Source organism: Nyctereutes procyonoides, unplaced genomic scaffold (assembly GCF_905146905.1).
Source record: "Nyctereutes procyonoides isolate TBG_1078 unplaced genomic scaffold, NYPRO_anot_genome, whole genome shotgun sequence".
Lineage (NCBI taxonomy): Eukaryota > Metazoa > Chordata > Mammalia > Carnivora > Canidae > Nyctereutes > Nyctereutes procyonoides.
Genome location: NW_026575139.1, coordinates 20,135,863 through 20,145,440, shown reverse-complemented (window position 1 = coordinate 20,145,440; position 9,578 = coordinate 20,135,863). Strand labels below are relative to the sequence as shown.

The 9,578-nt window shown below is 38.5% G+C and overlaps 2 pseudogenes; both read left to right on the top strand.

Annotated features, from left to right (window-relative positions):
* Positions 1-2,656: 2,656 nt before the first annotated feature.
* On the top strand, positions 2,657-4,586 carry LOC129495923 (60S ribosomal protein L13-like; annotated as a pseudogene).
* A 1,341-nt stretch (positions 4,587-5,927) lies between these two features.
* Positions 5,928-7,327, top strand: LOC129495922 (hsc70-interacting protein-like; annotated as a pseudogene).
* The last annotated feature ends 2,251 nt before the right edge of the window (positions 7,328-9,578 follow it).

Here is a 9,578-nt window from a genome sequence, read left to right as displayed (position 1 = left end):
CATTGGGTTTGGCATAGTGGAGGTCCATGGTGACCTTGAGAAGTGGAACATCAATAAATGGCAGGAGCAAAGCCTGGCTGGGATGAGTTGAGGAGAAAATAGCCATTGGGGAAGTAAAGGTAGCAAGAATAGACAAATTTCTAAGGAATTTTGCTGTAAAGATGAGCACAGAAATGGGGCAATGCTGCAGGATTTCATAGGATTTAAGAGCAGAGAAAGATTGTTGGGGAAGCAGCAAGGGGCATTTGTATTGACTACTAGTTAGTTGGTGTGAAAACCCAAAAGAAGTCACTTAGAAAATTTTAATTTCCTCTTTTCACTGTTAATATTTTCAAATTACTGAACTTTGAATGCATGGATGCTTCCTTAGGTCTGCATTAACAGATTGGTTCTAGTGCAGCATAGGGTAAGGAGGCTATAATACATTAAATTATAACTGGGAGCCATATATCTTTGCTACAACAAAGTCCAGGGATGATTTTTTTTTTTAGTGGAAGATATTTCTGCCTTTTTGTATGGTAATATTAGCAATGCAGTAAAGAAAGAAAAATTATGCAAAGGAGAAAGTATAATTGCAATTGAAAAGTCAGAACAGGCAAGAGGGGATGAGATTGAGTACATTCTGGGAAGTTGATATTAAATTAAAGCAAAGAATTAGGGGTACCTGAGTGGCTCAGTCAATTAAGCATCTTCCTTCAGCTCAGGTCAGGAACCCAGGAATCCTGGGATTGAGCTCAACATCCATCTCCCTGCTTAGTGGAAAGTCTACTCCTCCCTCTCGCTCTGCCCTTCACCATATTCATGCTCAAGTCTGCCCTCTCTCTGTCTTTCTCTCTCTCTCTCTCTCTCTCTCAAATAAATAAATAAAATCTTAAAAAAGCAAAGCAAGGAGTTAAATAGGAGCAGGAGAGCCGAGTATATGCATAAAAATACAACAGATAGTTAGATTTCATAATGGGGAGATATTGCAATTTTCTTCTGGTTGCTTTGAGTCTTCCTCCCAGTGAAATAAGAATTGAAGTCATTATTTGGATGTAGAATATGAATAGAGTTCTGAGGATCAGAAAAACATGTGAAATGCCATCTGCGGCAGCCCAGTCAGGTTTCACTCCTACCATTTACTGATATTATCAAGGTCAGCATGGACCTCCACTCTGCCAAACCCAATGAACAATTCCCAATTCTTGGCAGCATCTGACACAGTTGATGAATTCCCTGTTCCTAAGACATCTTTTTTTATTTATCTTCTAAATCACTATATTCTCCTGGGTTTTCTCGTACTAGAACTTGTGGCTATTCTTTTTCAGTGTCTTTTGCTTGATTCTCCTTTTTCCTAACCTCTAAACATTGGACTTCCTCAGGACTCAGTCATCAGCTCCCTTCTGTTCTCTATCGACATTCTCTGAGCTCATTAGTCCCGGTGTTTTAAACATCTTCTATATGCTGATGGCTCCCAATTTTAGATTTCTAGTTCTGACATATCCCTTGAGCATTAAACTCATTTACCAATTGCTTATTCAATATCTCTTGGTTGTCTAATAAGGTTCTCAAAATTAGCATGTCTAACATAAAACTCATGCTTTTCTCCATTTCCTCTCTCACCTCCCCACCACAATTCACTTCTCTGTTTCATCTTCATCAATGTTATAATTCACCTACCTGCTCAGATCAAAAATATATTAGTTAGGGTTATTCACAAAGTAAAACCAATAAGATATGTAAACATATAGGAAAAGAGATGTATTTTACACTTTTTTTTTTTATGAGAGAGAGAGAGAGAGGCAGAGACACAGGCAGAGGGACAAGCAGGCTCCATGCTGGGAGCCGAACGCGGGACTCGATCCCAGGACTCCAGGATCGCACCCTGGGCCAAAGGCAGGCGCTAAACCACTGAGCCACTCAGAGATCCCCAAGAGATGTATTTTAAAGAATTATTAGCTTAGGCAATTGTGAGGACTGGCAAGTCTAAAATCTGTAGGAAAGGCCAATTGACTAGAGACTCAGGGAGGGGTTAATGTTGCAACTTAAATCCAAATGCAGTCAAAAGGCAGAATTCCTTCTTCTCTGGGGGATCATAATCTTTGCACTTAAGGCCTTTAACTGATTAGAGCATACCTATCCACATTATGAAGGGTAATCTGCTTTATTCAGAGTCTACTGATTTAAATGTTAATCACATTAATCATGTTAATGTTAATCTAAATTAAATTAAATGTTAACTTAAAAGGTATCTTCACTGCAACATCTAGCCAAGCTGACATAAAATTAACCATCACAGTCCACCCCTTGTCAACTTGACATCCTATGCATCTTCTTAAACCCTCCAAATAAAGGCCACAATAAGGTCATAATTCTAACATGATACAGATATCCTGTGTACAATCAAGGCACACTTGTATTTTCTCTAGAAAAGGATGCAAAATTCTTTGGTGATATTCACTTTTCTTCTTGATATCTTATAATTAAATACTATGATGTGAAGTGAATATATCTTATGTTATATGGTAAAGAGAGAAAAGGGAATAAACATATATATATATATATATATACACATGTATCATATCATCTTGGTGACAATGCAGAAAATTGTGTCCAATAATCCTCAAAAAGTCATTATTTTCAGTTCTCCCTCAGAGGAAGCCCATAGGCAGCAGCCATGTCACCCCCTGGAAATGGCATAAGTCCCAAAGCCCCACTTCCACAGGACTGGCAGGGGCACACTGCCATGTGGTTCAACCAGCTGGTGCCAAGATATCTGCAGACACAAGGCCCAGCAAGCCAAAACATGTTGCATCAAGCCATACCCGGCATGTAGACCTACCCAGTCCATTGTAAAGTGTCCCACAGTGAGGTATCACACCAAAGTACAAGCTGGAAGGGGCTTCAGCTTGGAAGAGTTGAGGGTGTCTGGCATCTACAAGAAGGCAGCACAGGTCATTGGGATCTCAGTGGATCAAAAAAGTAGAATAAGTCTATGAAATCCCTGCAGTCCAACATGCAGTAGTTAAAGGAGTACTGCTCCAAGTTCATCGTCTCCCCCAGGAAGCCCTTGGCCCCCAAAGAGGAAGACAGCACTGCTGAGGAACTCAAATTATCTACCCAGCTAACAAGACTGGTCATGCCCATAGGGAATGTCTATGAGAAGGAAAGAACCAGAGTCATTATAAAGGAGAAGAACTTTAAGGTCTTAGCATGGACAGTCCCAATGCCTGGCTCTTTGGCATCCAGATAAAAAGGGCCAAGAAAGATACAGAATAGGATGTTGAAAAGAAAAAAAAAAAGTGCCATTGGCAACTTGTAAAAAAAGTCATTATTTTCTTTTTCTCAATGAGCAGTCACCTTGGTAAAAGGCCATGTATTCCTTTGGAATAGACTGGGAGAAAGAAGAGCAATATACATTTTTGGCAGTAGTGGGGTCCTTCCTAAAGGGGAACTGGCCTCCCTTTCACTCAGTTCAAGAGCTCTTGCACCTTACACTGGCTCAAGTTCAGATAATTAATTAATTAGTTAATTTCTCAATTATCTCTGCTTTTATGATTCAAATTCGACTTTTCTTTCTTTGACCCAGAACTCTTTGTTTATACAAATAAAGTAATAATTTAGTAGACTTACCATGTATTTTACTCCTAAAAATATCATGATCAACTAGCCAATGCTGTAGCTCTCTGCACATCATACTGTTCTGATTGCTGCTTTTATTATGCTGTCCATTATAGTGACCATGCCCAGCTTGCCTTTGGTGATTAAATAGCACCACTTGGCCTTTGCCATTTTGGGATTACTTTCATTGCATTTAGGTTTGCCAATTCAGTTCCATTTACATTTAGGTTTTCCAATTCAGTGACAGCTGTTCCCACCATAACTTCTGACCTACAGAGGAAAATAATCACAGAGCTCTTCAAGAATGTTGGGCCTCCCCTCACAAGCTTACTGCTTATAGACATATTGAAAAGTATGTCCTCTGTACCCTCCTAGGGTGGATGAGTAGATCTTAAGTAATAAGTCTATTCTAACATTCAAATCTCCCTAAGCTTCTGAATGTCTTCATCTATAGTCGATCAAGGAAGTTCTAGCATTTCAGTTTGTTTAGTGTAGGCCACTTGTTGGTTTGTATTTCAGGTAGCCAAGCAACTAACCAGTTAGAGCTCTTTCTAATCCCCGAAACTGCAACATTAAATCCAGCTCTCTTCTTAGTGGACTCATATAAATAAACTCTGCTGATCTAATTTTATGGTCCTTCCACCACTATGCCACACCTTTAATATTGACTCCCACCCATATTTCCTGGATTTCTGTTTATATAAAATTGGAAAAATCATGTAGTTCTTGTGGAGTGTACTACATCTCTTTATGAGTCACATTTTGCACATCATCAATAGGGGCCTACAGGAACGTTAGTCCGTGATGGATCTAGAAACAGAGTGGTGGGGAATGATTCTGAAGAGAATGAGCAGTGTCTTGGCAAGGCAACTACCTCAGGAGAGGCCATTATAATTTCTTCAGGCACAGCAAGGTTAATCTCCTCAGATGAGGATGCAGTGGCTGCATCTACTGGCAAAGAAGACTCATGGGAGTTAAAGGATTGAGTGTCCCCAGCTTTATCAGGATCTTCCCATATGTCCTCATTCCAATTTTCAGGATCTCATTCCTTCCCAATTTATGCCCTCACTATAATAGCAGACACCCTGTGAGGTTGAAAATTCAATTTGCATTGTAATTCTACACTTGCAGGATGAGACTCTAAGTTTGGTTTCAGCAATCTCAGCTCTTTGACTACAGGTGATAAGGGTTTCTTTCAGGACAGACAGAAACTTTCAGATCCTTTATGCAGCACATGAGCTGGGAATTTGATTCCTAAGCTCATCCTTCTATTTTACTCACTTGGTCCAGTATAATTAGGAGCAACTAGCCAATTTCATACTCATTATTTTGATAAAAATGTTCTAAAATATTAAATGCATGGTCACTCAGAAACTTGCCTCATAAGTATTTAATCAGGAGTATTTGATGGTGATACTTTGTGAATATTGTCATATCACACCACAGACTATCCATGTTCTCTTCACCAACGGAAGTAGCCATTAGTGCCTTTGAAAAAAGATTAGAGAAGCAACTCCAAATATTGGGCACCATGGTCTAGCCAAGTTGACACATTATATTAAGATTATGAAAACCTACAAGTCATCCTTGGTGTCTTTCACTCCTACCACATTAAGCCATCACCTCCACTTTCAGAGTATATCCTGCCTTTTATCACTTATCACATTCAATATTATCGCCATCCTGGTCCAGGCCATCATCTCTCACGTACACTCTTGAAATAGTCTTTTTTTGCTTTCTTTGCTTTCACTCTGCCTCCTATCCCACTGGCCCCCTACCCTCTGAGCCTATTATTTATGAAGCAACCAAAATGGTTTAAGACATAAATTTAATCATTTCACTCACTAGTCCCAAAACTCTAGTGGCCCCATCCAACTCAAAATAAAACTCAAACTCCATACTGTTGTTTACAACTCTATGTAGCCTGACCCTGCCTCTCTTTTTCTTTGATTTTATTTCCACTGGCATTTTTGCAAACTCCCTAATGCCAAATTGAAGGTATTTTTGTTCTTTTTGCCTGGAAGCCTGTCCCAGTGCTCTTGTGGCTCTATTCAGATCATTGCTCAGAAGTCACCTCTTCAAAGTCCTTTCAGGATCACTCTTCTTAAATTAACTGCATTATACACTATTCTCTTACTCTGATTAACATTTCTTCATTACCCTTATCACCGTATAGCCTATCATATATGTATTTTTTTATGCCTGCCTTCCCAACTAGAATAAAATCTCCAAGAGGACAGGGGCTTGCATGCCTTATGTCCTGCCAAATTCCAAGACCTAGAACTACATATAATGTGCAGTAATGCATGATCATATTTGTCTAATAAATGGATGGTATTTATAGCAGTACCCTAAGGTTAGTACTCATAAGATCATCTAGATGGTTACATTTGATAATACACATATGACAAAGACTGCCAATTATCTTCTAATGTCAATTCTTCCTTCCTTCTTTCCTTAATGGAATCTACAATTTTTGTTTAGTCACATGGCCTCCTAGAATAAAGACTTCATTTCTGTCCCTTCCACATGGTCATATTCAGCTAGTACTCATGCCTGGAATCAGGCTGCAACCTCTATTTTTTTCTGCCACTTCTCATTGCTTCTAGACCATGGACCCCCACAGGTGAGTAAGCTTTGGACTTTGGTGAAAATGTGTAAGCAGGATCTGAGTGTTCTGCACACCAAGGAAATGTGCTTTCTGTGGGAGTGGAGAGCAGTGGGTAAAATAAAAATAAATCAGAAGACAATATCAAGGAAGAATAGATAGTAAGAAGGTAGAGGAAAACACGATGACAAATGAACCATCAAGTGAGAAAAGTGGTCTAGAAATGACAATGAAAGTGTGATTGAACCAGACACCGATGCCTCTCAAGAAATGGGAGATGAAAATGTGGAGATAAACGAAGAAATGATGGATAAGGCAAATTAGAAAAAAAAAAAAAGTGGCTGCCATTGATGCCCTAAATGATGGGGAACTACAGAAAGCCATTGACTTGTTCACAGGTGCAATCAAGCTAAATCCTTGCTTGGCCATTCTGTATGCGAAGAGAGCCATTATCTTCATCAAATTACAGAAGCCAAAAGCTGCCATCTGAGACTGACAGAGCTATTGAAATAAATCCTGATTCAGCTCAGCCTTTTGAGTGGCAGGGGAAAGCACACAGACTTCTAGGCCATTGGGAAGAAGCAGCACATGATCTTACCCATGCTTGTAAACCGGATTATGATGGAGATGCTTGTGCTTACTGAAAGAAGTTCAACCAAGGGCCCTGGAAATTGCTGAACATGGGAAAATTATGAGCAAAAACGTGGAGAACAAGAGATTTAAAAAAAAAAAAAGAGTAGAAAGGGTTAAGAAGGCTTGGGAAGAACATGTGATAGCCTAGAGGGAGGAAGAAGCCTGAAGACAATTGGGAGCTCAGGATGGCTCTGTCCCAGGCGGCTTTCCTGGGGGAATGCCTAGCAATTTTCCTGAAGGAATGCCTAGAATGGGAGGGAGGATGCCTGGAATGGCACGTTTTCCTGGGCTCAATGAAATTCTTAATGATCCAGGGGTTCTTACACCCATGCAGGGTCTAGAAGTTATGGTAGCCTTCCAGCATGTGGCTTAGAAGCCAGCAAATAGGTCAAAATATAAAAGGTTATGAATCTCATTAGTAAACTGTCAGCCAAACGTTCTTCAAATAAAGCCCTTGCTGAAGGAAAAGCAGCTTTGATCACCTAATGGACATCACAATAACACAAAAAAGTGTACCTCTGACCTCATGGAAAAAGCTAGAGTGCTGTGAAGATAATCCCTACCTCTCTGCCCCACGTGCAACTAAAACATTTTACAGTAGTTTGCTATTAGGGTTTTTATTTAGATAATGTTTTCCTAGTAGGAATTACAAACTTTAAACACTTTTTAACCTTAAAAATATCTAAAGACAATTTAAAAGAGTGCGTTCATTCCTTTTTTAAAAATTATTATTATTTTTTTGCTAATCATTTCAGTTTTTTTCCCTTTGGATTCATTGCTCAAAGAAGATACTTCAGTATGGAAGATTTATTGCTTCGTTTCAGTGAAATAAAGGTGTATTGAGCAGGAGGCAAATATAACATTTAAATACATAAAGTTTGAGTTGAATATATGGTTTCTGAGGCATTTTGACTTGTCTTTTTAAATGTTTTATTTTTTAAACATGATTTATTTCCATTGAGAAATAATATATATAAAACCATTGAGATTATCATTATTGCAGTAGGACCTGGATAGGTACTGCAAGTACTTGGCAGGGCAGCAGCAATCTTACTACTTTTATATAGCATATACCCTTGTGCAGATACATTTAAATCTTGCACTTTGGTGAAGGGATGATCTTCATAATGCTACAGTAGAGTTGAATTACTTAGCTGTGTTGCCTGATATAGAAAATAAATGGTTTTTTTTCCATACACATAAAAAAGAGTCAATTTTTCACCATGCCTTTCAGTTAAGAATGATCATGTGACTAGTTCCAGCTGATATGGCATAAGCAATGTTCCACATGAAATTTCTGAGAAGATATCTTAAAAGAAGTGAGTAGAGAGGAGGAGTTTGCCTCTCTTCTGTTTCTTTGCTGACAGCAATTCAGATATGATGGATCTCCAGAAGCTGTAACATCTATCTTGAAGCATGAGATGACCTTCAGAATTGGGATTGACAATGGAGGATCACAAGATACAAAGAGCCTGGAGTTTTGCAATCAAGAGTGACATATTATGTCCAGACCTACTGCCTCTGAACTTCTTGAATATGAGGAGAAAGTAAACTACTTTCATTTTTAACTAATTGCCATTGTGAGCTTTTCTGTTTCTTGCAACCATATCTACTCCTAACAATTTTAACATGTAAATTGACCAGGACAAAATTTGGACCATAATAAACCCTCAATAAATATTATCTTTTACTTGGTACTATCATCATTGCTCTAATTTGTTTCTGTTTCTGTATCTCCTTGTTAGCACTGTTGTTGTTGTTAAATACTATGTACTATACCAAATTTTAGGGATATGGACAGGAATAAAATAGAACTTTGAGTTAAAGGTCATTGTGGTTTGGGGAGGGTAGAAGGGTAGAAATAAAATTGCAATACAACATAAAATGTGCTTTAATGTTTTAATCAAAACATGCTATGGGAACGCAAAGGACAGCATAAGCCTTCTAGGAGGAGTAGAAGAAGATTCATTGCAGAAGACATAAATCTTGAAACAAGATGTAAATATGTGTAATGAACTATCATGAGGAGAGGGCAGAGAGAAAAGCAAGAGGAATGACTGCATATGGGCTTCCCTATTTGGTGAGCAGAAGTAATGTGGATCTTACAAAAAGAGGGAGAGAGAGAGAGAGAGAGAGAGAGAGAGAGAGAGGGAGAGAAAAAATAAAAAGAGAAAAAAGGAGGGCACGTTTGCCTCTAAGAAAGCCAACCTTCTTATTGTACCCAATACTTAATTGTAAATTGAAGTCACTAAATTAAAAAAAAAAAAAAGAAAGAAAAGAAAAAAAGACTAGAGGGCACCTGGATAGCTCAGTGGTTGAGCATCTGCCTTTGGCTCAGGTTGTGATCACCGGGTCCTGGGATAGAGTTCCACATCAGACTCCCTGTAGGGAGCCTGCTTCTCCTTCTGCCTGTGTGTTTCTCCATGCCTCTCATGAAATAATAAATAAAATATTAAAAAAAAAACTTTAGCACCAAAGAGTTTGATTACAAAATGAGTAATCTTAGAGAGCAAAGAGGTGATTTCCAGATGGAATGTATTAAATCAAGACTAGCAAAATAAATCATAATGACAATATCTTAGGTTGAACTCATTGAGGGATAGAGGTGGCGGAAGGAGGTGAGAGGAAAGATTATATAAACATATAAAATTAGAAAGGTATTCTGAGGGAAAGATAGCTAAGTAAGGTTCTTAAGGCAATAATTTTTAAAGTAGTTTCTAAAAATTACACTGTAAGT